Raw genomic sequence first — 8470 nt, forward strand, 5'->3', positions numbered from 1 at the left:
AATTTTTACTGATAGTGTTAAATATTGTGATATTTAACATTTATAGGATCATACTCATATTGTAATTTAAGTATGAGAAATAAAGTTGCAAATTATTGAATAAATTGCTTAAGTTCATTCCACAAGTAAGAAACAGAGATGGAGTTTAAATCCAGGTGTTAGGATTCCTGAACTGTATTCTTAGCCCTGTGCTAGAGATGCCTCAACTGGATAATACAGGAAAACACAGATGCCCCTTTCCCTCTCCCTCTCACTGTCATCCACATCTCACTGTCATCCACAAAGTAGTTATAAAATAATTTCACTGATGTCGCAAAAATTTATTTTTTATTGAAATGTTCAGAGTGACTTACATGTCACATTAGATAAGTTTATATGAATATGTTTCCCTATCAATCCCTATCAACAGATAATAATAGATAAATATTCCTCCCAATATTTCATTTATCCTTTGCTTCCTCTTTCAAAACAGATCAACTTGGTCCCTTAATAGAAAGCTCTTTAAAAGGAAGGAAAAGCTTATTAGATGCCCTAGTCAACAATGAAAAGAAGCAAGAAATGCCACCTGGAAAAGCACTCCCTCATGACGGGTATGGCTGGAATGGGATGGCCACATTCAGACCATGACTTGATGGCTGTAGACTCCAATTTTCCTCTAGTTCATATAACTAAATATCACAGTTATATGAACTAGAGGAACATTATCAAAATGCATACATTAAACACAACTACATTTGCACTTCTTGCCAAGAATGCAGTTATAGCAGAATCTTCTTGATGTCCCTTTGTATCACACTCCTTCCTTCCTTCCTTCCCACCTTCCTTCCTTCCTTCCTTCCTTCCTTCCTTCCTTCCTTACTTCCTTCCTTCCTTCCTTCCTTCCTCCCTTCCTTTTGTTCTTTTCAATTATACATGACAATAGAATCTATTTGATATAATTATACCTACAAGCATGGAATGTATCTTATTCTAATTAGAACCCCAATCTTGTGGACATACACAATGGTGAGATTCACTGTGATCTATTCATATATTTCCAATGGAAAGTTATGTTAGATTCATTCCACTGTCTTTCCTTTTCCTATGCTTCCTCCCTTTCATCATTACCCTGTGTCTAATCCATTGAACTTCTATTCTTCTCCTCCCCTGCTTATTTTGAGTTAGCTTCTGCATATCGGAGAAAACATTTGACCTTTGTTTTTTTTTTTTTTTTTTTGAATTGGCTTAAGTCACTCAGCAGATAGTCTCCAGATCTATCCATTTATGGACAAATGTCATAAAGTCATTCTTCCTCAAGGTTGAGTAATACTCCATTGTGTATATGTACCACATTTTCTTTATCCATTCACCACCTCTTGAGGGGCACCTAGATTGGCTCCATGGCTTAGCTATTGTGAATTGAGTTGCTATAAACATTGATATGGATGCATGACTGTAGAATGCTGATTTTAATTCCTTTGGATATATACTGAGGAGTGGGAAAACTGGATCAAATGGTTGTTTCATTCCTAGTTTTTTGATAAAGCTCCATATACCTTTTCCGGAGTGGTTGCCCCAATTTGCACTCCCACCAGCAATGTACAGGTGTACTCTTTTCCCCATATCCTTGCCAACATTCATTTTTACTTGTATTCATAATAATTGCCAGTCTGGCTCTAGTGAGATGAAATCTTAGTGTACTTTTGATTTACATTTTTGTAATTGCTAGAGATGTTGAACATTTTAAAAATATATTTGTTGACCATTGATTTTTATTCTTTTGAGAAGTTTCTATTTAGTTCCTTTGCCCATTTGTTGATTAGGCTATTTGTTTTGGAGTGTTAAGTTTTTGTATTTTTTTGTTTGTTTCTTTTTTTAATTTCTTTATATATCTTGGAGATTAATTCTGTACCTGAGGTACAGGCAGCTAAGATTTTCTCCCATTCTGTAAGCTCTCGTCATGCTCTTGATTGTTTCCTTTGCTCTTTAGTTTGATACCATTGCATTTATTCATATTTTTGAAGTTTTATTTATGTTTTTAATCATTGCAACTAGATCTGGTGGTCACAGCTCATGCTCCGCCATGAGGATCTTAATTCTTGGGATCTTAATTATTATTCACCGATTTGCTTAATTATTATTAATTAGAGCACAGTAATACTTTGAAATGCATATATTTTCATTTGTCTGAGAGAAGTATAAAATTATCCCCAATTAAATGTATAATAAATCCCCAAACCTTCACATACATTCTATACCTCAACTTCTCCTAAACTTAAAATGTATTCAATGTGATTCTAAATTTAACATTCCTTAACGTAAAATCATTTTGTATAGGGCCCTTCATGCAGCTAGGTCTATATGGTTTATACTAATTATGGGGCAATATGCCAAATTTTTTATTATATTGAACTACTATCAGAAGTTCTTAGTAATCAGGAACTGTGGTTTAATTTCCTTGTGTTACCCACAGCCCTGGCACAAAGCCAGGAAAAGGGAGAGCTCAGGAATATTTTTTTTTATTTGAAATATTTGTATTTCCCTTCGTCTTTCAGACATGATATGAAAGAACTATTTTCAGTGAAATCACTTCATTCTTTTGCACTCATCTGAAGTCAATTATTAAGATGTGTCAATATGATGTACAGCATTATCTCACCAGCTGACTTCATTATTGGCTTTGGCATTGTTGGATTTTTTAAAAACAAACTGCTAAGAGATAAAATAATAAGAATATTTGAAAATACATTGCCTATAGGAGTTGTTGTTATTGAGGGCAAAAGGGAAAGGAGTTTATACATTTCCCAGAAATATTAATAATTAAAGATTCCCTTAAATTATAGTTACCTTGCAACTGAAGTCACATCTTAAAAAAAGTTTTAATATAGTGTTTACTTGAAGCTTTATTATGCATCTTAGTCATAGGTGCTATATCAACTCAAAGTGTTTGAAATGTATTGATTGTGGTGGCTTAATTCATGGTCATTTTCAATTAAATAAATTCAGGTAAACTACTGATAACCTTAACAAAACTTTTGTTTGTTATGTATAAACCACAAGAAGATCTTTAAGTACTTTACAAAATGCTTACTTAAAAACCAGTATCATTAATTTGCATGAGGAGGTATTTTTCAGTAATATTGCTTCATTATTTTAATTTTTAATAAATGAAAGCCATATCCTGGATGTTAAATAAATAAAGACAATTTAAATTTTGTCCATTAGCATTTGCTCATAAAAAAAGTAAACATGTCAGGAAAGCTAAAAGGCACTGTTTGCCATTATGAAAACATATGCATGTGTTCTCAGGAACACTCAATGATAATTCTCTTGCTTGGTACTATTTTGGGTTCATAGGTCTTACTCTTATTTATTTCATCATATCATTATCAAAGTTACCCAGTCAGATGTTATAATTGCTCAGAGTCCTTCCATTTTAGCTTAGTATAATAAACATTAATATCATCTAATATTTTCACACACAAATTTATTACCACATTCCAGGAACCATGTTTACTCTTTCAGGAAAGTTTATAGGAAAAACTTAACTCTCTGATTTCATTTTCCTGAGGACAATAAAATATACTTTAGGAACCACCATATTCTTAGCAAACTCAATTCCTCTTATGAATAAAGTGACCAGAATAGGGTCCTTTCCATGACTGGGCAGGCTTTATGTCAACCAATAAGACAGCTGCCATGATCCGACATGTTGTGCTGGGAATCTGCTCTCTTGCAAAGACAGCCACTCTTAAGAAGTTCTAGAATAAGACCATTGTCTAATGATGTTGTTTCAATTGGAGAATAACCTAGTGATACAATTAGGTCATATCCCTTTGGTAGCTGGACTATGAAACAGAAAGAGGGGGAATCAGCAGGAGGCATTAGATGAAAAACAATGGTCATAGAGGACAAAAAGTAGAAAGGAGTGTCTTAGAATATTGGCTGTTGCTATAACATAATACTTTAGGTTATATAGTTTATAAGGGACAGAGATTTATTTCTAAGATTGAAATCTAAGATTGAGAGTCCACATCTGGGGAGGGCCCTCTAGCTGCATTATAACATGGCAAGATGCAGGATAGAGAAAAATAGTGGGGTCTATTGGGTCTCTCTCCCTCTTCTTATATAGCCAATAATCCTATCATTGGGATTTTACCATCATGACCTCATCTAATCCTAATTATTTCTTTAAGGTCCCCACGTCTACATACTATCAACATATGAATTTGAGAATTAAGTTTCCAACACATAACCTTTGGGGGAAACATTCAAGCCAGCAAGGGAGGAGAAGTGACTTGCTGCGTTGGAGTCCCTAGAGGAGTGCATCAGAGCAGGGGAAGACAGGCTATACTGCCACTCCAGAATTGTTGCTTCTTCCTGCATGGCAAAGTGGACTGCTCAAGTTTCCCTGCTGGAACAGTTTCTTGGGTTCCCACTTTTCCATGGAGCTTTATATTAAATCTCTTTTACATGAGGTAAGCATTTTATCTGTATTCCATTATATTCTGTAAAATCTAAATTAATAAAATTCCTACATGTGCTATATTTACCATTGCACACAGTTTTATAGCATTATTCCTGCCAATGCAAGGGACTTCACCCGAGAATTCATGAGCATCTATTTGGATAACTCTAGTTGCCTCTACTCATTTCATCTACATCTCAAGTGAGTTTTCATTTTATTTTATTTTAATAGTTTCTGTAAATCCCAAAGTCCTTGTGCTTTGTATAGAGACTGCTTGCTTTACTTCATTATTAGTAACCTAATGTACAAGTATATAAACATGGCTTCTGGTAAATATTGCTTCTATTCTTATTTCAAAATCTCTCCCTGCCCCCTTTTTTAAAGAAAAAAACTCTTGAATATGTAACGTTAATTTAGTTTTTGGAAGCACTGTTGGTACTTCACCCATATCCCCTTGCCACGGTCCTTAAATGGATTCTGATCTGTCTGAAAGCTTTCTCTCACAGTAGGAGTGTGCTAAGTTCCTCACATGTAGGATGAGAGATATAACACACCAGGAACACTCTCAGCCAATGATGAATGAGAGTTGTTAAGTAGATGTTCTGACTTATTTGTCCCCTATCCCCACTTCACTTTGAATATGTTATATAGATTCTTCTGGTGGAACTAAGTTATAGTTGCTGAAAATGATATTTTGCTAATTAATACCTTTCTTTTGCTTTTCTCTCTACTGATATTTTCTTAATTGCCTCAAATGTTCATCTCTGTATCTATTATCAGGAACTCAACTGTTTCAATACCATTTTATCATTGGAGCTTAGACAAAGTTTCCTAGTGCAAAATTCATGTCATATTCTTAAGAATGTAAATAGAGCTCCTTCAGTTCATCTGTAATGAAAACAGATGGTTGTCAGACCATAGTATCACTCCCACACAAAAGCAAGTACCTTTTGATATTAATTTCATTAAGTGTAAATACTTGCAAACACACACACCTAGCAGTCACTTCTCTATTGTTTCTTAAACTAGAAGTGATTTGTAATTTAGGCTATCATCTACAGAAGGGACATCCCAGCAGAATAACTGAGTTCACTCTGCCCACTTCAACTATTTCCAAATTTCCTTAAAATATGTAGTTCCAAAGCCCTAGAGCTTTTAAGAATATATACATGTCAAAATGACAAGCTTCTTGTGTTACATTAATATGTATGTAGAGAGTACACTTGAATCTAGAATAGATTATAATTGTTCATAGTAACCATTTAGAAATAATGCTTAAATAAATTGTAATGATTTTAGTGAAAATAATTTGCAACAATATATTTTGTGAATTTTACTTAGAGATAAAAGTGACACAAATTTAGAGACAAGTATACATTCTGATAATATTTTTTTTATATAGGCATATAAGCATGAAATCACAAAAAAGTGAATATGTCACTCCTAAATTTCTTTTTGCCCCTGTGCCATCTCTGTCTCTCTCTCCTAGCCCCAGGAAAACACTGACCTGCTTTCTGATACTATACTTAGATTTTTCTAGGATTTCATATAAATAAAATTATCTTTTCTGTCTGGCTTCCTGTACCTGACCTACTTATACTGAGATTCATCCATGAGGTAGCTTGTGTCAATGGTTCATTACCTTTATTATTTCTTATTATGCTGAGCACTGTTACATTGTAGGGCTTGCTTGTCATTTACTTGTTGGCATATAAGTAATTGTCATTTCTTTCTTTCTTTCTTTCTTTCTTTCTTTCTTTCTTTCTTTCTTTCTTTCTTTCTCTCTCTCTCTTTCTTTCTCTCTCTCTCTTGCTATTAACAGTAAGCTGCTATAAACAGTCATGTAAATGTCTTTCATAAGAACACAAGTCCTTATTTATCTTGGATAAAAACTAAAAAGGAATGGTTGGATCATGTGGTAGTTACACAATTTTCACATATATTTGTTTATGAAAATGCTAAGCTTTACTTCAAGTTAATTTTAATACCATATGTTTTCAACATCAATGTAGGAGTTTCTATTTCCTCTTTAACATGTGGTATGTTCAGTCATTTTTTTTATATTAGCAATTTTAATATTTGTAGTGCTAATTCACTTTTGTTACATTTTTCACTGACTAAATAAATATTGAGATGTTGCACAACTTTTCCTGTGTTTGTGTACCTATTTTTATTGTTGATGTTTATATTCATATATTTAATTTATTTTTAATAATAGGGTTATTTCCTGATTATTGAGTTTGAATGTTGTTTAAATCTACTAAGATCACTTTTTGGTATTTTGTTGATAAATAATTTCTTACACTCTATGACTTTTCTTTCTCACAAAATTACCTTTTGAAGAGTAGAAGTTTTTAATTTGATCAAGTCAATTTTTTTCTTTACAAATTTTGATTTAGTGTAATATTTAAAAAATTTTGAGTCTCATTCAACCTAACAACTTTTTTCCTATATTCACTCAATTCTTATAAAATATTTTGAAATATATTAACATTTATAATCAATTTTATGTATTTTTGCATTATATAGTATTATAACAAGTTTTTGTTATTTTTCATATCAATTTTCAATTGTTGAAAAGACTATTATAACTCCTTGTACTTGCTGTGCACCTTTATGAAAAAATCAACCATCTACATGTTTAGGTCCATTTCTTAATGTGTCAGTCTCTTCTGTTGGTGTAATTATATATCTTAATTCCATATCACATGGTTTGGATTATTTTTCTATTTTTATGAAAAGCTGTGAAATAAATTGTTTGTATTTTACTTTTTCCAAAATTATACTTGGAATTTTCTTATGATTTTCAGGTTATGTTTTCACTGCCAAAGAAAATCCGCAAGATTTTAAATTGATGTTGCATTAAATTTGTAGAAAAAAATGAAGACATTGAATATCTTAACACCATTAAATCTTATGACCTGTGATCCATGTTTATTTTTCTATTTATAACATCATCTTTCTTAATTAATTTGTACTGTTAAAATAAAATTCCACAAACTGGGTAATTTTTAAAGAATGGAAATTTATTTCTTATAGTTCTGCAGAATGGGAAGTCCAAGATCAAGGTACTGGCAGAAGCACACTTTGCTGAGGGACCCCATTCTTTGCTTCCAAGATGGTACCTTCTTGTGTATTTTCCAGACAGGATAGATGTTATGTCCCCACATGGCAGCAGGTGAAGAGCTAAAGGTCTAAGCTAGTTCTCATAAGTCCTTTTATAGGCACAAATCTATTCTTGAGGGCAGAACTTAAATAGACTGAATCACTTCCCAGAAGTCTTATCTGTTAATACCATCACAATATTTCAACATGAATTTTGAAGAAGACAGTTTCAAAGTACAGCATCATATTTAAATTTCATAAGCAACATTTATAGTTTCTAGTGTATGAAAACCATAAAAGTTTAGTTTTGTTTTTTTCACATTTTTAGTTATGGAAGATAATTTATTCAGAAGAATTATAAGGAAAAAATTAAGGGTAAACAAAACTAAAGAAAATACAGAATACTATAAAACCAATATATGAATTATGAGGCTATCGGGAAAATAGAAAAAGAAGAGACCAAAAAGTTTATTAAAAAAATAATAAACCACCAAAATTTTTTGAAGGGAGTGGACAAACATATTCAAGAAGCACAAAGAAAACTATATATGATGAACTAAAAGTAACCCACATTGAGACACCTTATAATCCAATTGTCAAAAGTCAGACAAAAAAAATTCAAGAATAGCAAGTAAAATTTGTTTTATACAAGCAAATCTCCATGAACACTATCAGCACAATTTTCAGCATAACTTTGCAGGCCAGAAGCCAGTCAAATGACACTTCCAAAGTGCTAAAAAAGAGCCTCTGGGACAGAGGTCTCTTGTGTTTCTCCTTTGCTAGCAAAAAAATAAAACTTGTTTTTCCTTTTTCTCAAAATGGTGTCCTTGTCATCAGATTGGCATCCAAATAAGAACCCAGTTTCAGCAACAAATTTGACATCCCAGATGAGACCTTGAGATCAGGCCCCACTCCAGC

General features: G+C 32.6%; 1 long non-coding RNA gene across 1 annotated transcript; it reads left to right on the forward strand.

Moving 5' to 3' along the window:
- The first annotated feature begins 478 nt into the window (after window positions 1–478).
- LOC125620012 lies at window positions 479–6205 on the forward strand. Its single transcript, XR_007351595.1, has 3 exons — window positions 479–590; window positions 4176–4457; window positions 4545–6205. It is a non-coding gene; the product is annotated as an uncharacterized LOC125620012 (long non-coding RNA).
- Window positions 6206–8470: the final 2265 nt, after the last annotated feature.

This window comes from Marmota marmota, unplaced genomic scaffold (assembly GCF_001458135.2).
Source record: "Marmota marmota marmota unplaced genomic scaffold, marMar, whole genome shotgun sequence".
NCBI classification, from domain to species: Eukaryota; Metazoa; Chordata; class Mammalia; order Rodentia; family Sciuridae; genus Marmota; species Marmota marmota.